The sequence below is a fragment of the Gambusia affinis genome, linkage group LG06, assembly GCF_019740435.1.
Source record: "Gambusia affinis linkage group LG06, SWU_Gaff_1.0, whole genome shotgun sequence".
In the NCBI taxonomy this organism is placed as follows: Eukaryota; Metazoa; Chordata; class Actinopteri; order Cyprinodontiformes; family Poeciliidae; genus Gambusia; species Gambusia affinis.
In genome coordinates, this window is record NC_057873.1 from 13,814,161 (window position 1) to 13,837,048 (window position 22,888).

A 22,888-nucleotide genomic window follows, 5' to 3' on the forward strand; every position below is an offset into this window, starting at 1 on the left:
CTGTGAGCAACTGTGAAAAGGAACAGCAGGCAGGATGAGAAAAGGTAAATAATGGTAAAAAAAAAAAAAAAAAAAAAGGTAAATAATGGCAATTTAATTTACTACTCAAAGTAGTAGATTAAATTGGGAAAAACTAATTAAATAATTAAAAGCTAGAAACACAAAGAGCAAAACATAAATAAACTAAATGCAAAGTGTAGCAGTTATGATACTGAAATCATGTTAAACCTAAAGTAATACCTCAGGGAGAATAAGAGTTATAGTTAATACACCAGAGACAGAAAAATACTGCATTTATATCAAAAATCACTTAATGATATACATCATAAAGTGATTTATCTTGTAGTTGGAAAATTATTTACAGTATTTGGAGGTGATGGGGACAGACTACAATGCCTCCGACCGCATAGATGGAGATCCAGCAATTGAGTTTCCAGGGTCCATGGGCCAGAGGGCTAGTGGTAGCTCACCATCAAATGGAGGCCTAGCCTGTATAAACAAGAGCAACATTAAGTCAATTTCCTCTTAATATTGGTCAATATTAAGTCCTTAATAATACCACAAACACTTCCTTCTTATAAGTAAATAGAATAAAAAAAATAAAAATATACATGCACATAAGTCACTTAACTGGTTATCATAATAACCTAATAAAGTATTAATTTGGTGTTAAGAGATGACCATTTTTTCTTTTTCTGGTAACAAACTGTCTCGAAGCATAAATCAGATTTTTACTTTTGTGTTCAATGTCTGTGTACCATTAATGGCGAAAAAACATTTTCACTTTTCTGCAAAATTCAACAAAGTGACGATTTTTAAGTATTATAAGACACATAGTGTTTCAAAAGAGCAGAGGAAATTTTATGTTTTTTGAACAATAACAATATTTGTTGTTAAGCAGTTGCTAAGAGATGACAGCGTTTTCTGGTAACCAAGGGCCACAATGTAAACATTACATATTTTAGTTTTTCAAAGTTTGCCAACTCTAAATTTGTTGTCTAAGCATATAAGCAGTATTTCAAAAGAACTTATATTTAAAAACAATAATATACCTTATTAATTTGGTGTTAAGAGATGAGCGTTTTTTTTCTTTTTCTGGTAACAAATTGCCACGAAGTATAAATCAGATTTTTACTTTTTTGTTCAATGTCTGTGTACCATTAATGGCAATAAAAACGTTTTTACTTTTCTCCAAACTTCACCAACTTGACAATTCTTAAGTAGATTCAGATGAGTAGTGTTTTAAAATAGCAGATGAAATCTTATGTTTTTTGAACAATAACAATATTTCTTGTCAAGATGTTGCTAAGAGATGACAGCGTTTTCTGGTAACCAAAGGCCACAATGTAAACATTGCATAATTTTAATTTAGCAAAGTTTACCAACTCTAAATTTGCTGTGTCCAAACTGATGAGCAGTATTTCAATCTGTAGAGACTCAGACAGACAAAAGGGTAACCATTAGAAAAGTTTAATAACAGTATGATTTAAATCTTTGGCGCCTGGGCCCCGGCTAAGGACATTAATCATCGCAAACTTTGCGATGGGCTTGATAATATGAGCATGTTGCTGAGGAACGTCATCCCCGGGATCCGCACTGGTGGTGGAGGGAAGTATGTGGCCTGATGCTGAGCGAGTGGAGGTGAAGGGTGAAGGTGGGTTGAGCTCTGCTGAAAGCGAAGGACGCCATGGATGGCGGTCCTTATCAGCTGGGGCTTCGACGGTGATTGGACATGACGAGTCTTGGACCGACGTTGAGCAATCAACGGTGATGAGCCGGAAGTTCCGGCTGGATGATGCAGGTGGGGCTAAAAGAGTCTTCCAGATCGAATTTGCGCCTATAGGCTTCATTTCAAAAGAACTTATGTTTTATAAAAAATAATATTACTCATTAATTTGGTGCTAAGAGATGAACATTTTTTTCTTTTTCTGGTAACAAACTGTCACAAAGCATAAATCAGATTTTTACTTTTGTGTTGAATTTCTGTTTTATAGTATATCTACCATCAATGATAAAAAAAAACACCAAAAAAAAAAAAAAACTTTTCTGTAAAATTCACCAAAAAGACGATTCTTAAGTATTATAAGATGCATAGTATTTCAACAGAGCAGAGGAAATCTTATGTTTTTTGAACAATAACAATATTTGTTGTTAAGCTGTTGCTAAGCGATGACAGCGTTTCTGGTAACCAAGGGCCCCAATGCAAACATTAGATATTTTAGTTTTGCAAAGTTTACCAACTTTAAATTTGTTGTCTAAACATATAAGCAGTATTTAAAAAGAACTTATGTTTTATAAACAAAAATATAACTTATTAATTTGGTGTTAAGAGATGAGCGGTTTTTTTTTCTTTTTATAGTGACAAACTGCCACAAAGTATAAATCAGATTTTTCCTTTTGTGTTCAATGTCTGTGTACCATTAATGGCAAAAAAACATTTACACTTTTGTCCAAAATTCACCAACTTGACAATTCTTAAGTAGAATATGATGAGTAGTGTTTTAAAAGAGCAGAGGAAATCTTAGGTTTTTTGAACAATAACAATATTTGTTGTTAAGCAGTTGCTAAGAGATGACAGCGTTTTCTGGTAACCAAGGGCCACAATGTAAACATTACATATTTTAGTTTTTCAAAGTTTGCCAACTCTAAATTTGTTGTCTAAGCATATAAGCAGTATTTCAAAAGAACTTATATTTAAAAACAATAATATACCTTATTAATTTGGTGTTAAGAGATGAGCGTTTTTTTTCTTTTTCTGGTAACAAATTGCCACGAAGTATAAATCAGATTTTTACTTTTTTGTTCAATGTCTGTGTACCATTAATGGCAATAAAAACGTTTTTACTTTTCTCCAAACTTCACCAACTTGACAATTCTTAAGTAGATTCAGATGAGTAGTGTTTTAAAATAGCAGAGGAAATCTTATGTTTTTTGAACAATAACAATATTTCTTGTCAAGATGTTGCTAAGAGATGACAGCGTTTTCTGGTAACCAAAGGCCACAATGTAAACATTGCATAATTTTAATTTAGCAAAGTTTACCAACTCTAAATTTGCTGTGTCCAAACTGATGAGCAGTATTTCAATCTGTAGAGACTCAGACAGACAAAAGGGTAACCATTAGAAAAGTTTAATAACAGTATGATTTAAATCTTTGGCGCCTGGGCCCCGGCTAAGGACATTAATCATCGCAAACTTTGCGATGGGCTTGGATGAGCATTCCGTATGCTGAGAGGAACGTCATCCCCCCGGGATCCGGCACTGGTGGTGGAGGCGATGAAGTATGTGGCCTGATGCTGAGCGAGTGGAGGTGAAGGGGTGAAGGTGGGTTGAGCTCTGCTGGAAAGCGCACGACGCCATGGATGGCGCTCCTTATCAGCTGGGGCTTCGACGGTGATTGGACATGACGAGTCTTGGACCGACGTTGAGCAATCAACGGTGATGAGCCGGAAGTTCCGGCTGGATGATGCAGGTGGGGCTAAAAGAGTCTTCCAGATCGAATTTGCGCCTATAGGCTTCATTTCAAAAGAACTTATGTTTTATAAAAAATAATATTACTCATTAATTTGGTGCTAAGAGATGAACATTTTTTTCTTTTTCTGGTAACAAACTGTCACAAAGCATAAATCAGATTTTTACTTTTGTGTTGAATTTCTGTTTTATAGTATATCTACCATCAATGATAAAAAAAAACACCAAAAAAAAAAAAAAACTTTTCTGTAAAATTCACCAAAAAGACGATTCTTAAGTATTATAAGATGCATAGTATTTCAACAGAGCAGAGGAAATCTTATGTTTTTTGAACAATAACAATATTTGTTGTTAAGCTGTTGCTAAGCGATGACAGCGTTTCTGGTAACCAAGGGCCCCAATGCAAACATTAGATATTTTAGTTTTGCAAAGTTTACCAACTTTAAATTTGTTGTCTAAACATATAAGCAGTATTTAAAAAGAACTTATGTTTTATAAACAAAAATATAACTTATTAATTTGGTGTTAAGAGATGAGCGTTTTTGTTTTTTTTTCTTTTTCTAGTAACAAACTGCCATGAAGTATAAATCAGATTTTTACTTTTGTGTTCTATGTCTGTGTACCATTAATGGCAAAAAAAAAACATTTTCACTTTTCTCCAAAATTCACCAACTTGACAATTCTTAAGTAGAATAAGATGAGTATTATTTTAAAAGAACAGAGGAAATCATACGTTTTTTGAACAATAACAATATTTGTTGTTAAGCTGTTGCTAAGAGATTGGTTTTCTGGTAACCAAGGCCGCAATGTAAACATTACATATTTTAGTTTTTCAAAGTTTACCAACTCTAAATTTGTTGTCTAAGCATATATGCAGTATTTCAAAAGAACTTATGTTTTATAAACAATAATATTACTCATTAATTTGGTGCTAAGAGATGAGTTTTTTTCTGGTAACAAACTGCCATGAAGTTTAAATAAGATTTTTACTTTTGTGTTCAATGTCTGTGTACCATTAGTGGTACACAGACATATATCTACCATCAATGATAAAAAAAACAAACCAACTTTTCTGTAAAATTCACCAAAGTGACGATTCTTAAGTATTATAAAAAATTCGTAGTATTTCAAAAGAGTAGAAGAAATCTTGTTTTTTGAACAGTAACAATATTTGTTGTTAAGCAGTTGCTAAGAGATGACAGGATTTTCTGGGAACCAAGGGCCACAATGTAAACATTACATATTTTAGTTTTTCAAAGTTTACCAACTCTAAATTTGTTGTCTAAGCATATAAGCAGTATTTCAAAAGAACTTATATTTTATAAACAATAATATAACTTACTGTATAATGACAATATTTCAAAAGGGCACTTTTCATACTCATTACACCACAGCACAATATATAACTCTTACATCAAATAAAAAGAAAATAGCTCATTGGTCATAAATCAACAACAAAACACCATCAGTCTCAGTGTAGCATGCTAATATTAGCAATAGCATTAGCAAGTTCCAAACAATAAATCAGACAGTTGCCAGTTTGTTTCTTCCAATTTCTAAGATCAAGAAAACCCATCGTTTTGAAGAAAAGAGCCATCCAGAAGCTGCAAGGTAGTAAGCATATCATAATGAAAAATGAAAAACAAATGATTTAAACCAATTCAAAGCCCACCTGCATCAGCCAGCTCTAAACTTCTTTGTCCATTACATGCTCTCCTAGATCAAACGATAGGCACCACCCAACTTTTAAAAACTCATTTTCCATCTCGCAAAATCTCACAGGATTTCAAACAGCCCAAGAGTCTAGGTAAAAAAAACTTACAAAGGCAGACAAAACCTCAATTATTAAAATAATTATTATTTTTGATTATTAAATAACCAAGGTTATTTAAGGACTGGCCTTAAATAACCTTGGTTACAAAAGGAATGGACATTTACGAAAAGACCTTCACCCATAAAACACTTACCTTTAAGTCAATGGGTCTATGTGGACTCTGGTTTCCTCATGAAAGTTATGGGGTTATAAAAGTGTGCAAAGGAGTTGAACATGATGCTAGCTGTTGAGGAATATTAAAGGGACACAAATGTGAATGAAACCAAAAACTCAAACACCCAAGACTCATAACAAAAAACAATATTTAAACTTTAAGAGCCAAATGCTGAAGCAAACGCAAACCAAATTCACACTTGGTGGCTTGGCAGAATATGAAGTGGAAAGATGCCTAATACAATGATAAGCAAAGCAAACTATCCCCACTTTAGAACTCTCACCCCACAATAATTACTACCCTACAGTAGTGGTGTATAAATTTTGCACTATTTAAACAAATGCCTTTAGTTAAAGCAGTTAAAAATTTATGTCTGTGGCCTTGCCAAGAAATGGTAATGTATTTCATCATGAGCTCTGGAAGTAGGTTGTGGTCCAGAAATGGTGTAAAAATTACTGGATGACTGATTTGCTTTTCTATGTTTGTAATTTGTTTGTTTATTCAGGTCCAAGTAAACATTTGTTTTTTTTAAATTTAGCTAATTAAAAAGGCCCTGTCATTACAAAATGTTTCCATAGTACAACAATCTTTCCAATGTATTAAAAGGAATTAGTGTGTATCATTTATTCTTGCTGAACAATTACGCAGCCACTAAGTGAATCAGCTGCACTATTTGTAGTGGCAGCCTTACAGGGATGGTTAATGAATGCCTTTTGATTTAAATAATTAGATATTAAGAATAACAAATGATCTTTTTATGCATTTATCAAAGACTGATGGTAGGCGGCTGATGGAGGTTCTGTTTATCAAAATGTTATTTTGATTTAACACCCAGGCTGTCCAGTGAACACGACCCACTCTCAACAGCAACAAATACACAACAAAATATCCTTTTTCCCATACCCAGCAGCTCTGTACTAACATCCCTCATCATACTCACTGCCGTGGTTCAGCTAGTCCTTGATAGTAATATTCCTGTGCATAGGAAGGTGTTCTACTGGACAGAGTCAGGACTGCTGTGTTTGGAACGCACAAATGACAAGTTTATGGAACACAGGAAAAAAATAAATAAAATTAAAAAATATATACATATATATATGTATCAGCCCAGGAACTCTATGCCTAGCCTTTAGGTTGGAAGTGACTTATACTTAAGTTAACAACTACGAGATACAAAAATTGACATATATAAATGACAACTGGATTTTTTAATTTCCTTCACTTCAGTTTTGCCTTCATTCAAGCTCAGTTAATCAGATGATTATCAAATTAATTAGAAGACTTAAAATAATTGGAGTACAATCAGTCTATGTTTTTGTTGCATCTGGCAGATCATTAAAATTAAATGAGAAATCAATTAATCATTTCATCATACCAGACTAAACGATGTTGGATCATTGGGTTCAGGTTACTCTTTTTTAATGCAATTTCGTCCCGCTGTGAATTTCAGCTGCATAGTGGGGGTTTAGTTTCCTTAATAAGCTGCTTGTTTTACAGAGTCTGTTAGTCATGAAGACACAAAATATTGAATTTACTTTGCAGGTAACAGATGATTTTTTTCCATTTTTCACAGAAATTATAAAATACCGTCTGCATTTTTAAAAAAAAGTAAAACAAGAAACTCATATTTTACCAAAATGTTTATGAATCAACTCTAAATGCATGAATATCATTCAGTTGAAACCAGAAGTTTAAATAGGAAAGAAGGACATACACCTTTTTTACCCCACTATCTGAGCATACATCAGACCAAACTTTTCTTGTTTTTGGCCAGTGAGAATTACCAAAATTATATATATTTACTAAATGCCACAATAATGAGAGAAAGAATTTAGCAGATATTTTTTGAAATCAGAAGTGTAGGTTCAGAATCATTGTTGTTTCTTTAAGCAACAAGAAAAAGCCAATATAATGATGTTATGCCTGTCTATGTATTTTAAGGCCACACTTGGACACACTGTTTGTTCTTTTACACAATGGGAAATTCATAAGAAATCACCTGAGATATAAAGAAGACAGTTGTGGATCCACACAAGTTTGCTTCTTTAGGAACAATTTCCAGCTGCTTGACGGTGCCATGTTCGTCTGTTCAAAGTCAGAAAATGTACAAATTGACCCTTGAAGGAAAACCCGGCTTGGTCTGATTTAACTTCAGACAGTGAGAAAAAAAAAGTATATTTATTTCATTAGGTGTTTGTAAACTTCTGGTTTCTACTGTATATTTTATTTTTAGAATAAATAAAAAAACAAAACAATTTCAGTAACATGCTTTTTTTGTCTCAGCAGGGTTAGAAAGATCATTACGCTGTAAGCACACGTTTCAAATAGACCCTATTCTTCCTGCAAGATTAATGGAGAAATGTTTGCTGAACAACACAAAGCATGATGGCACTGATATTTATACCAGGGAAAGATCAAATGTCATCGGCTGCTTTTCATCTAACTGACCAGATGGAGAGCCCATGCTTCTGTGCAGTACTTCTATCGGTGCTACTTGCATCTTTCATCCTCTCCCTTTCTTGTGTCTGTCTCTACCACTACTAGTTCTTCCACCTCTTGGAATGCTATATTTGTGACTGTGTCCATCGATGTAGAAAAAGCCATCATCTGGGCCAGTAAGTCTGGAAATAGAGTACTCGCCGAGGTCGGCCACTGACAGGACTTCTTCTGTGCAGCTCAGCCAAGGGTCTTGGGGGCAATGAGTTCCAACTTGGGACAACCAGAGGTTGTTCCCGGCTATTTTTTCAACATTCACTCTGGCTTCAAGTGCTCTAAAGCTAACACTTCCCACTTACAGAATGTTCTCCAGGCCCATATTGCTAGTGCGCTGTAAGACATGCTCAGAAGCATAGTATGCTAGATGCCAGTGATCCTTTCAGATATTCATATTTTTAAATTATTAAATACTGTGGAAGTATAAATCTGGCAAGACACAAGGCAGGTCAAGAAATTACTTTTGACAAAAAAAGATAAAGAATATTATTTGATGATTAAATTAGAAACCAACAAAATCCTACTCTAGTCTTTATACTTTATAAAGACTAGAGTCTTTGGGTAACTAGAGTCACTGGGTAGCATGTTTTTGCATTCTATGGTCATCAGTACATACATTCATATTGGCAACAAAACAACAGTTTTAATTTTTAAACACTTTTCACATATTTTCTATCTATTTTTTGATCATTTAACTACCCAGTATCAATTCAAAAAATAAGTACTGGCTTAAGACCTATACAATCTTATAGTGTGATTGAATGGGTTAATTCAATTGACAGACTGGTCAACATAAAGTTTAATGTTAATCATTCAATAATTGTTCTGGCTGTCTGTTTAGGGTCCTTCTCAGGTTCCATCCATCATCCCATTTTCTCTGAGTACTTTCCAAGCCCCTGATAAAGAAAACCATCCCCACAGCATGATGCTTCACAGCAGAAACATGGAATCATAGGTGCTTCTCTGATTAGTGCTGTTCTTGGAAGTCAATTTTGTTGTGTAGTTTAGTAGCTGTGGCATTTTCTTTAACTTTTTGAATGGTGGATTGTACACCACTTCTAAAACAAGGAGATTATGACCTTGATAGTAACATCGTCCTGTTTTAACTCTTGACTGCCACCGTCATAACACTGTAAGTCAATGGGTCCATGAGGTGTCATTATGACATGATTAACTTGTCTACGACTTCATCCTTGAGCTGTCTCGTGTATTCCTTGGTCATTGATTTGCTGTTTGTAAACTGTTGTTCGCTAGCAAACGTCTGATGCATATTTGTGCCACATTTCTGTGCTTGTGAAAACTTGTGAAAATATGTTTTAAATTCATTATAGTTGTGTATCGCTTTGTGTTTGGCGACTGCACAAAATTTCCCAAAATGTATGGATATTCGTGGTTGTAGCATGTCATAATGTCAAATGGGTGCATTTGCCACACAATGCATATTTGCCATTGAAATAATTATGCGACATGTTAGTTTAACACTAAAAAAAGTAATCATGACAACGTATTTTTAAGACCCCAAACACAGGTTGTCTTCAACACATTTAGTGCTATATGTCATTATTTTCCATATCCCACCTCCCCGTCCCCATTCCATCCTGGTAATTACAGGTTCATTTTTTAGACCCACGGATTCATGGGATTTCAGCACTTAGCACGCTGTGGAGTGAGCTAACCTCTCTCCTCCATCCCACTCTGAAATGGCCCTTAGGCCAGTGCTGTGGCATAGTTAATGGAGTGTGCCTACATGAATTATTAAAAGTGCTTACATTCCCTTTATACTTGCCATACTATCGATATTCAACCCTTTCGCAGGCTCATGAGTGTGTGGGTGGATTTTTACACGCCAGGACGAATTGCCCTTTTCACTTACATTCTGGTCCCTCTCACATAAATATCTGTTATAATGTAGAATGAGAAGACTATGCTAAATAAAACATTTTGCTGAAGTGTGGGTAGAGAAATAAGCAAAATGAAAAATGTAAAATAGGGAAATACCTCCCTCGATACAGTCTAGGCTCTGAATTCAAATTATGGGGGCACCAGTTCTTAGGACACTAAAATGTATATGCTACTGCTGCCTGTTGGAGCTTGCCAAGATTTATACCATCATCCTCCAGAGGGAGCAATAAAAATGGTAAAATCAATTAAAACAGACACATTTTTTCTTTTAGAAAGTACTTGTAAACCTTTTTGGACAGTCAGTGCTTGGCCAGGCCAGATATCTCACAAAATTCACATTTGCTCCCCATAAAAAGAGGAAAACAACCTTGAATGCTTAAGAGGGGCATACCAGAATGAGAGGGAGGTGTTACCAGTATATAGATTTTTTTCTTCTGTTATGGCATAACCTCTCCCAGTTCAATCTAATGTGTAGAGATCTAGAACCAAATTTTCCACCCCAGTAAATATCTTGGACACTCAGCTAATTTTTACATTTACATGTGTGTATATGTGAAGAAAGTATTGTGTGTGTGTGTGTGTGTGTGGGGGGGGGGGGGTGTTTAAAAGATATAGACTTAACAGCAGATGGCAATTCATTTACTACAGGCAAAGAAAGCCTTTAAGCCATTTCTTATAAACAGATAGCCTGTAAACAATCATGAATTAGGGCATTTCTAGAGTTGCCAAAGATGCAGTAGCATTTATTTTGTATGTATGGTGCGAGAGGTTGGAGTGATCTAGGTTTTGCTCCATCCTATGCAAAATTACATATTTAACTCAATCTGCAGGACCTATACATAAGAACTGTTGTTTCTTGGCCATTACACAAAGCCAGGGTGAGACAACAAGGACTTATCAGGTCAGAGACAATGTTTATGGTTATTAAAAATAAATTGGGAGGATTTCTGTGATTCAGCTCTAAAATATATTTGTGTCTGCTCATGTCACTTTTTGTCAGATTATTCTCTGCTATATTCCCAGGACAATATGACATTGTTATATTATTGGTTTTTAGAAAACACTGAGGTTGGCTGAGGCTTGGTCACAACTCAAACCTAATAATATGTTTTTAAGATCTGAAGTTGGCATCTATTTACAAAGTTTAGGGTACTTGAAAATAATGTGTTATTCAATGCATATACACTTGTGGGTAAATCTAGACAGTTACTGTCAGCTTTATTGTTTTAGGCATTCTTGATTCATTTTGGCTTTTGCCTTCATTATGTGCCATGCAGAAAGGTTATAAATTTTGAATCAGTCAATAACTGACCTGTATCTAGGGTTGTCAACCATACTTGAACATAATTTGATTAATATACAATGCATGTTTTTTTTTTTTTCCATATTTTGAATTGTAAGTCTAAATGTATTAATCTCTTTCTGACAGTAATTACATCAGGTATACCTCAAAATTACGCACCGTCTTATCAATATAAAAACAAATTAATTAACCCATGGTTCATGACCATTAATTAATGGTCATTAATTAATTAATGGTCATGAACCATAGAGTTTCTCCAAAGACAACTCAGAGGTACAGTAACGTCTCTCCTCTTTTTCAAGGATATGCATAAAAGCTGTGTACGATTTTGAAAAGCAAAAGCGTAATTTGCTGATGAAAATAAATAAGACTGGGAAGACTAAAAATACATATCTGTGTTTGTAATACGTGAAGAAGAATGCATACAAGGCATAAAGTATCAATGTGGATTTTTATTCACTCAGAAAGATTTATTAACATCGAACTACATGCAGCAGGAACATGAGAGCAGGTGGAATGTTTTCTGCAAGAAAGAAGAACCTTTTTTCCCCCATTCCTCTGGTTTAAAAATATTATTTGGGCTCTTTGTATATGTTTATTAGCTCAAACCATTTATCAAATACATTACTATTAATGTTAAACAAGAACATTATATGAACTTGCCAAAAATGAGGAAGTCTGTGAGATAAAAAGCAATATGCATATGTTACACGACTGTATGGCAATGAATACTGGTAACTAGAATTACATGTATACAATTATCAAATTATGCACAAATGAAAAAATACTTGGAAATGATTTATTTCTCAATTTTAAGTCTAATCTTCAACAACGTTATACTCCTTATTAGTCATGAGTAAAATATTCATGATGGGGACACTGAAGCTATCATATTGTCATAAATTAAAATACTTATGGGATCCACCAATGAACCACATCTTTAAGCTGTAGCCTTATGATTAAAAAAATCAAAATATATGGTTTTCTATAGGTACAATTAAAGCATATTGTAATGAAAATAAACAACATTTTACTTCCAATTTATGAAGCCAACAATAAAATGTATTTATTATAATATTATTGTTTGTAGGTGTTAATCTGGTTGCTTGTCCTTTAATAATGGCCTGTGGGTTTGAAACTAGACCATATTTTAAAATGTTGGCCTGTGAGTTTTTTCACTAAACAAGCACCATTTTTAATCCAACATTTTATTTAATCAAATCAGTTTTTCTCCCAAAATCCAAGCTCCATGATAAATAAAACTAAGCAGTGCTTTTGGTGTAACAACTGTTTCTTTACTGTATAGATATCATTATTCTTATGCACGAATGAATGAACATTTTTCAGTTTTTTATTTGTGCATGTTTTGTTTTGTTTTCCATTTTATGAGGTCACTGCACTTTGGATCCTTTCATCTTGAAGCACATCTTAATTGCTCCACAGTTAAAGGACACAAAGGAATATTAATGACATGCAAAGTAAAGAAAGCAATTAACATATTCCATCTTTTTGGCCAAAATAATGTGATGTGCTATTTTAGGGGGAGTTTACAAAAGTTCACTCTTGGATTTTAATGACTTTCTTTTTTATCAGATGGGAATGTGTGGGTTTTTTCCTTGATCTAACAATATAACCCGAGTTAGCAGCCAAAACCATTCTTAACTCACAGTTGGGCACAATTGAACTATTTCTGTTCTTATGCTAATTTGCCAGTAATTGTTGAAGCCACACACTGGCACACCAATTCAAGTGTCCATACTAATGTGCTCTTACTGTAAGAATTTCTATTTCCAGCATGTCAGTTCCTCTTGGCAGAGATGGTATCTTTAAGAAGGACCCTCTCATCCTCATTACTGCACACAGAATAACTGAATAAGAAGAGTTTTACAGCATGAAGCAAAGGCTACACTGACAGCTATTTCATCATGGAGAAATATTGATATTTTGGTTTGAGAATGTAATGCAAAGTATCTAGTGAAATTAATATGGATCTTACCATTCAGCAGAGTGGAATCTGATATTACAACGATTATTTCTTAAATTTTTTTGCAAGTGTTTTATACCTTTGACAGCAAATGCAAAAATTATGACAATTTCTTTTTCAATCTATCTTTCTATATATATATATATATATATATATATATATATATATATATATATATATATATATATATATATATATTTTTAGATATATATATATATATATACCCATGGTTATATATATATATGCTGTAGCTTGTATTACATACAAGTACAATTCGAAATCTGAGTATTTGGACAAAGTTTGACTCGTTTTGTGATCAGTTAAATTCTGTAACAAAAAAGACAAAAAACACCTTTTTCTTGCAACTAATAAGTGACAATGAAATTGTCAGCAAAAGAAGCCAAACAATTGTAAATAATATGATTATTTAACAATTTAGATTAACAGATACATGTGTAACACAGTTTTGCCTTCCACTGAATTAACTTTATTCAATATCGCTGCATTTGAACATGCCCTGGTATTTTTATTTGATAGCGTTAGATTGGATATTAGACATGTGCATTATGTATGTGTATTCACACTTTGGCCAATAGAAAAAAAATATATTTGGTGCTGTATACCAGACAACATGACAAAAGACAATGAATAAAGCTAAAAATATTTGCCTTGGGGAAAATTAAAGCTGTAACCAAAACCACTTGTGCCAGTTGGCAATATGGGAATAAAAAGGTTGCATTAGCCTTAGGTTACAATTAAGCAAACTGCTGGATGAAGCAAAGTATCACAAATTTGTGCTGCATGGCATTAAACAACTGATTTTTTGTGAGGGAATGAATAACATCATACCCAATAGGCTAGAAGTTTCATCAGATGACTACAAAGTTTTTGAAAGTTAATATAAGTGTTCCTTTGCCCGTGGTAACCTAACTGTACGGCCATCTTTAAATCATCCTTGTAAGCTCTATATGTAAACCTGGCAGTAACCAGTATGTCCGCCAGTGGCAGCTGGTCGAAACGTCCGATCTTTATCTGGCTTGGTAGAACAACACAAACAGACTTGGCCTAGAGCAAACTAGAGTCATCCACAGCAAAGACATGTTTCCATCTTTTCTGAGATGGAAAGTCTATTTTAGGAAGATGAATGACTGAGCACGAATGAAAGGAGACATATTGTGAAACAAAGAGAGTGTTCTGCAAACACAACACAGAGGTCAGTTCTGCTGCTACTCATTCCAATTGTTGCCAAGGAAAGAAGACAAGCTTTAAAAGGAGAAATGGAAAGTGATGTATTTTAATACTTCCCGTTGCAGTGCGCATTGGGATTTGGTGAGGTATGTTAATTAAAATATTAATCTTGAATTACAGTAATTTCTTTCACTGGGGAACAATGCCAAGAGTTTAAAAATTTTGTATGTTTTCATTCATACATGTTCAGTGCATGTGAGTTTTTGTTTGTTCTTTTTTATTTATTTTTTTTTAAAAAGGACGAATAGAACCTAATGTTTCTCTTCCATTATTTGCCTTTCCTCCTCACCCCAGTCTCCCCAGGAGGTGATCAGACAAGTCTGTTTCTCAGAGATAAAGTGCTGCTCACCACATCCCCAGCGCCGGGAGAATTTGGCACATCACATACTGGCAGTCTGCTCATGTAACAGACCCCTACGCTAATACTGAGGCACAGACAGTCTGAGGGTTAGAGTGGAAGGGGTTGAACGAGAGCACCAAGTAGAGGTGAGATTCAGCCAGCATTATACTTTGATTTGGGTCTTGAAAACAAAAACAAAAAAATATATATTTTAAAAATGGAAAATCAATATACATTCAAAGATTAATTCTTTCTACAACCGAACAATGTAGTCCCTTCAAAGCTGTTCACATTTAGGATACTTCTAAGAATTTCTGGCACCGCAACCAGTATGTCCAAGGTGCATGGAGATGGAGAAAGACATACACCTAAGATGTTCAGGACTGTGATGCAACAGTATTCTAACACAAACTTAGTAAAACGAAAACTCAGCTTTTTTTCCATTTCTGTTATTTTTACATAGCAAGTTATGAGAAATGTTATTGGTTGTTTGAAAAAGTATTTTGATGCAAACTCATTTGTGGGGGGGGGGGGGGGGGTGACACCCACCCAAAATAATAGTGACAATGTTTCTTAAAGAAATACAAAGCCAAGAATGATATCAGAGCATATTAGCCAAATTTGCCTAAATGATGTTCTGCATTTGTGACCATGTTTACATTCATGGCATTTGTATTAGAAGAACATCTGGAAGGAAAGACATCAGCAATGACCTTTGAGAAACAATTATTGCAACCCATCAATTTGGGGGTTTGAGCCAATTTCCCAAAAAAATAAAAATAAAAAATAAAAAACCTCTTCCTTCTAAAGTGAGGAAGATTGTATTTGAGTGGAATATATAGAAGGGCCAACTTAGTATAGAGGCAGAGTAAACTTCCCACCACTTTTACCCCTAGGACTTAATGCAAGAAACCACAAATAATTGTGAGAGCTAAATCTACTTGACCTAATGAAAACCTTAAAAAAAAAGTAAAGGGGCAGTATAAGGTTAAAATGAACTTTTTTGAGCTTTACATCAAGCTATCATGTTATTCCCTCATCAAAAACATACCTGGAATGTTGCCTAGATTTTTTTTTATGTGTATCTGAGAAATCATTTAATGTCTTGTGGCAACCATTCAGCTGTGCAAAACACCTGGGTGGACCAGGAGGAACGCAGAAAATGGTTGCCAAGGGTGGTCAATTTCCGAGACCACACACACACACACACAAAAATAAAGTCTTCCAAAAGTGCACACAGGGTCAGTGCAGCTCTAGAGGACAGTGCACAGAGTTTAAAACATGTAGGGTCTAAATGACGCTGTGTCTTAGGATTAAGTCATTAAAAGGCAAAAGAAAAATATCTTCTCACTCATACTGCAGTTGTGTGAAATCCTGATTTTCTTTTGTTTATTTTTTTTGTTGCAAATTTCATAACATCAAGTATTTTCCTTTAAATTTGCAGTGTTATGATCAGGAGCCTGAAAAGAGTTTCTAAATCATATGGTGCTTCATCAACTTTATTAACTTTCTTCACATTGCATCCCATCCTACCTGTCTACTCAGCAGTCCAGATATACTTGTGGTAAATTTTACAGTCAGAATCACCCTCAGCAGGGATTGAGTTATTTGGCGCTTGAAAGCTGGAAAACCATTTATTTACATTGCAGTTAGTGCATGCAGGTTGTCCTTCAAGTTACTTTTAAAGATCTTGTTTAATTTTTCTGCTTCAAGTAACATTTGAAAAAAATTATGTGACTGGTGATTTAACACTTAGTCTAACAACATGCTGACAATGTGACTTTCCATGGCGAGTCTAAAGACGACAGTCTCTCTCATTTCATTATCTTTAGTCAGTTCGGGGCTTTTTCTTTTGCCTGATTAGCAATGTCGAGTTCACATATTTGACCACCTCATCCTTCAGCACTTTTTTTTTTCATCTAAGGTTTCCAACCTCTAGACATGTCCCAGTGCTGTCTTTTTTTCTTTTTATTGCCATGGCAAAGGATTAATTAAAGTAACTTGTGAAGTTTGAGTCAGACTCTAAGAATATTACCAAGTTTGACAATTGAGTAGGGTGTGTTGGATATTGCTTCAGGTGGTGACTTCTGGCTGCAAATGTAGAAAGTGAAAGGTGTACACAGTGAGCTGATTAAGCGTTATAATGAAAGGTGATAGAGTCTGAGTGGCCACTTAAATTTTTTCTGGCAAAAAAGAAAGTCCCTTAAGAGAGCAGTAGAGTATTTCATCTTAGTACCTCATTAAAGCACATCTCACAACAAGTTTTCAACTCGAATGATAAAAGAGAAACCAGAACTTGCAACATTCAGTGTTTCTGTGATCCTCTCCTAAAAATGTAGCTTTCTGTGTTTGTTATAATCACTTCTCTCTGACAGGAAAGACACTTTAATGGGGAAATGCCGGTCACATCCAATAATCTTAAAGAACATAGAGAGGGTGGACCTCATGACTGGACATCTCTCTACAGTAATTTGTGAACCCAAACCATCATCCACAGCTTTTGGAGTAGCTGTAATGAAAGCATTGTCACCTTTAAGTTTACACTTGGACTTGGAGAGATTCAAAAACTGAAGTTCGTCAGTGAAGGGAAGTTTAGTTGGGGATAAGATGCTCAGACATGTTGAACCAGTTAAAAGACTTTCTGCAGCATAATATAGAACCTGCAAAGGCTCATTATTATGGCAAAGCTATGGAATTCTGTTTCAAAATGCTGACTTGATAGAATGGGCATCATTTTGGCTAACTGCCTAGAATGGCACACATCTTAGAACTAATATTGGTTTCCACTTTAAGATTTACATCCATTTTAACTTCCAGATTTCTGATGATGAGTCTAGCATATTGTGCTAAAGAACCAAGACCTTTGCTGTAGATCTCAGATGTGCCACTAAAAAACATCACTTCTGTTTTTTTCTAAATGTAACTTTAAGAATCATAATACAAATGGTTCAGAAAAGGTGAAATTAAAATTGGTATAAAAGATACCAAGTAAGATGTAGTCAAGAGTGTAACATGAAAAAAATTTTAATATAGTTTGTTCAAATAATATCTTGTCAAGTAAAATATTTTATGATTTATGGAAATGCATAATCCAACCTCCTACATTACCAGTTCTTTCATTATTGAGAATAAAGTCACTTTCACAATTGTTTTAATTTATGCCTTATTCCACCATCTTTTAGTTATACCTATGAACCAGTATATTTTTACTGGGTTATTCTTAAAGTTTTATAATTCACATTTTTTAACGTATGCAGATTGTAACATTTGTAAGTTTTGGTGTACATTTCCAGTCAAAATGTTCATGTTTTAGGATTGTAAAAACAAAAAAGAAGAAGAATTTAATGATTCAAATTTTGATTAGTGTTTAGGAAACCATATAAATGCTAAAAAAAAACAAAAAAAAACCTAATAATACATTTACTGTGTTTCTGTGTCATGCTCTAAAACACTATGAAACAGTAATGCTTTAGAAAGTCTCAAATGGCTACAGGGAATGAAGAAACAGATAGAAAAATCAACATTTATTTCTACAATTCTTTTTAAAGGGTGTACAATGCTGGGTCATCAATTTGATTTTCAAACAGTACTTTGGAAAATATAATTTTTTTAGTTTGTGCCCCATTTATAAAAAGTACCCATTTGCAGAGCTCTTGTTTTAAAAACTAACTAAGCTTGTTTGCTCTTTAACTTGTTGCCTTTATATGACTTTTTAATAATGTCTTCTCTTTTAGGTAATCAGTGTTGTCATCAACACTGAATTCTTACACATAAAACTAAACATCCAGATCCATAGAGACCAAGTTTGATGACGGTGTATTTGCAGGCTTAATTCCACAACCCTATGGTCTTCTCCTCAAAGCGTGTACTGTCCTATATGCTGCACCTTGGGGGATGTTAATAGATAAACTACAGTATTTAGAGAGATCAATATGGTAGAATATTGGTCCTCTCTCCCTCTTTCTGCATTTCCATGTATTTCTGCTCAAATCAATAGAGCACTTATTTTAGAATGTCAAAAAGACACAAATTCTGCCTTTCTCCCAAAACACCAAATTTGAAGTTTTGTGATTAATGGCCTACATGACCTAAAAAGGGACGATGCTCTACTCTTTCGATTGAGGTCAACAAGTATAAAAAGTGAATCCCCTTCAAAACTTTATATAAACCTAGTTTACAGGTAAACTACTAACTAGGTAACTTAACTAGTTTACAAGTAAGTTATGTAAAGGGCCCCCTTGACATTGGCCATTTCTCACATTTATTTGGGAGGACACTAGGTAGATAATAAGATTGACTGTCCATCATCTTTAGCATAAATTAAATGAAAAATATTAATTTCATTGCATCACTGTACCTCATTTGCAAACTGCTGAAGGGTTTTCTGCCAACATGGTTAAGCACTGCTTTCATTCCACTGTTTTTCCCTTTTTAATGAGTTAATAAGGCATGGGCACAAATGCAAAAACTGGAGAGGAAAATAAAGCCAGAGAATACTATTTTGGCAGTTAATTTGAATTATGTTGTCATGACAATGCATCTGTTTCTGTTACTGAAAAATAGTAAACAATGAACATGAAAATTTAAATATATATTATTTTTAAAGTGACTTTTTTTCATACGTCAAGGACATAGTTAACGGTTATATTCAGTAAATTAAAATATTATTGAAAAGTTCATTTATTTCAGTAACTGTATCACTGAGGAAAAACATTTACAGCATACACATATACTGATGCATTCAAGCCTTTATTTCCATTAACTGATGATTTTCTGCTTATGGCTAATAAAAACCAATTTAAAAAAAAAGAAAAGTATACTTGCTTAAGGGTTATTTTCAAAAGATACTTTTAATCTGACAAACAAGGGTCAATGGAACCCGCTTTCTGGCTGAACCACCTCACCGGAGTTCAACCACCGGAGCTCAGAACGATGGGGTGGATTGGGGGGGGATTAATGTTGGGGTGATTGTGAAGTTGTGTGGAGTAAGAGTGAAAAAATTATTCAAATGGAATTTATTTTAAAAGACCAAGAAAACAAGAATAGTTGAAAAGTTTGTCAAAGTGAAAAATTGGACAAATTTATTGGGGTCCTTACTAAAGATGTGTAAAAGGTTAAATTAATCGCTTTTTGCAGTATTACAAACATACACTGAAAGCTGTGAAAAATAAAATCTACCTTTAATTTAAGAGCACTTTTTGAGTGGGAAAAGCAATTCTATGTCAAGGCTATTTTGCACAAACCCCTTTGATCAATAAAACTACACATAGCTTTCTTCTGTAACATTTCATATTGTTGGAGCTTACAGAGAGAGGTGCCTTTGTTCTTTGTTCAAGGCACAATCTCTTTAGATCAAGCACAGTCTGTTTTTCTTTTTGCCTCTCTGACTCCACAGGGCTTTGATAGCATTTACAGGGCCTATGAAAAGTTTTTACAAAGTATTTACAAAAAAAAATAATTGTCAAAGTGAAAACTGATTTCCATAAAATGATCACAATTAATTAAAAACATGAAACATAAAATAAGTGACTGCATAAATATTCAACCCCTTCAAGTGGTTGCAATCACAGCACATAATGTGTGTGGATACAACTTAATCAGGCTGTGCATTTGTACGCTGCAATTTTACTGCATTCTTCCATTCAACACTTTTAAAGCTCTGAACAGCTGCGTGGGCATCGATCAGCTACAACCAGCCCTTTACAAATCCAGCCACAAAGTCTCTACCAGATTGTCCTGGGCTTGGACACGGCCACTCCAGTAGATTCACCTTGCTGTCTTCTTGCGATTCCTGTGTAGCTATAGCTGGATGCTTCAAGTTGTTGTCTTGTTGGAAAATAAAGGTTTTGGGAAGCTGTAGTTACCTATTTTGTTGCATTCATTTTACCTTTTATCTTTACCAGCCTTCCAGGGCCTCCTGCCAAGAAGCATCCCCACATAGCACCATTTGTTCTGATGAGACTACTTACCTCTCATCAGACTAAAGAACTTTCTTTTACTTGACCATGGTGTCTCCCACATGCCTTTTGGCAAATTCTCGTTTGAGGCTTGATATAATTTTTCTTCAGTGCTGTCACTTTCCCATAAAGTTTGGACTGGTGAAGAACCAGGGTAGCAGTTGTTGTATGCAGAGTCTCTCCCATCTCAGCTATTGAAGCTTGAAACTCCTTGAGGGTAGTCAGAGCTGGCCTGGGATCGCATTATGTGGATCAAAATCCATTTGAAATACCCAATCCTGAACTCCATGCAGTTTTCTGATAAAAGTCAATATATTTTAATTTAAAATCTGCACTAGGCATTCCACTCCAATAAGCAGTCTCCACTTGGAGTGCTAGCTGCAGAAAAAGCTGATTCTAGTCTCATCTTACCAAAGCACATAGTATAGACATGGTAAAGTTTAACGAATTCCACATGTTAATGTTTGGAGTGGTGGAACAGAAAAAAATGCATGCTTTTAAACAAGCCATTGTTATAAACATAATAAAGGGTTATCTTTGTTTTGATGATTTGATAACACCAAGCCCCTCTTTGCTGATGTTCTCTAACTGTGATCTTTTTAGAAAATTTACCTCAGTGTCATGTCATGTGTGCCAACTGAATAGTAAGCTATTAATTGTAAGTTTATTAAAAACTAATTCTGTCCAACCATTGTTTATGGTTGCATATCCTTACCAGTTTGTATAATGCTTGTATAATGCTGCCATCTGTGCACCATTATACAAGTTCATTGAGATGGAAATTTTGAAGAAAATTAAGGAAACCTAAACAATTTTGTTTTGCAGTTTAAATGACCACAGTGCATTTTCGACATTACATCATTTCTAGTCATTTTCACTATGTTGTCCCACTGACTGACACATAAAGGGTTGTGCAAATGTATTCTATACTATAAATTTATTACATGATCTATTATAAGACTGTTCTTGTTGAAAAAATAAGGCACACTTGGGAAATTGTTTGGAAGTCACACATTATCCATACATCTGTGACATTCCTCCAAAAAGAAAAAAAAGAAAAATAAAATTCCACAAAGAAAATTTACCATTATAAGGCTAAAATGTGCAAGCACTTACCCATGTAAATTTATTAGAATTTTTTCATGTATGTGAGATTCTTGTGGTTGGTTATTAACAATTTAAAGAACTGTAGTTGTATGACAATTGAAGCCAAGTTTAAAATAAAAATTATAACAATACTTTAATTATCAAATCTTTCTGACATCTTGCTCATTTGGGAAAGAATCTGTTCATAAAACTTTAAAAAGCAACGTTATACAGGAAAATGAAGCCAAAGACATTAAAAAAATAACACTGTTATTGTTGAACAGCAAAGCAATAACTAGATACATCTGTTAATCAAATGCTAATAACAAAACCAAAAAGAAATATGCATTAGAAAGAAAAACTAATTAAAATAAAATAAATTAATATAAATGGATCACTGGTCTTCTGTATCCACTTTAATCCATGTCTGTGTACAATTAATTTTGAGCATGATCAATTGATACACTGATCAAAGGATCTCTGTGGGGCCTCTAATACATGGGATACACATCTCCCCGCTAGCTATTGATTCGCTGCAACACACTGTAACAAGAAATTGTTTGTGTAGATCAATGATGATAGGCAAAGCATTGTTATCAGTATGTAATAATGACTTTGTTATGGTATTTTGTAAATGAGTCCCCTTTTTGTTTCACTTGTTAAAAACTTTTTAATGATTTGGATTGTGTGGCAGTTGCTGTTAAGGCTTTCATGACACAGCTTCTCAATTAACTTTCCGCTCTTGTTTCAGTCAATAGCCTATTATTTGAAGTTCATTAGTGCCAATTATTTGACAGTATACTCATTAAAATTGTAACCTGGGTGGATAATTTAATTGCATGGCTCTTATGAATATTGCATACTACAGTATTTATTTATAAGTGATCTGACAAAATGCTTCAGAAATATTTCCTAATTTCAGCAGGAATATTTTGAACATTTCTTTGTCAAAATTACGTTTGATACATTACTGCATTACTTTAATAATAATTCTTGAACTTTTGCATATTATGACATGTTAAAAACAATCATTAAGTACTCTTTTGGGACTTTATATGATAAATAAACACACAGTTGCAGCTAATTTTGAAGTAGAAACAATTATCAATGGTTTTG

At 34.2% G+C, this 22,888-nt stretch overlaps 1 long non-coding RNA gene across 1 annotated transcript; it reads right to left on the reverse strand.

Moving 5' to 3' along the window:
• Positions 1-272: 272 nt before the first annotated feature.
• LOC122832665 lies at positions 273-5,523 on the reverse strand. Its single transcript, XR_006370859.1, has 3 exons — positions 5,439-5,523; positions 5,144-5,288; positions 273-489 (listed from the first exon to the last, which is right to left on the reverse strand). It is a non-coding gene; the product is annotated as an uncharacterized LOC122832665 (long non-coding RNA).
• Positions 5,524-22,888: the final 17,365 nt, after the last annotated feature.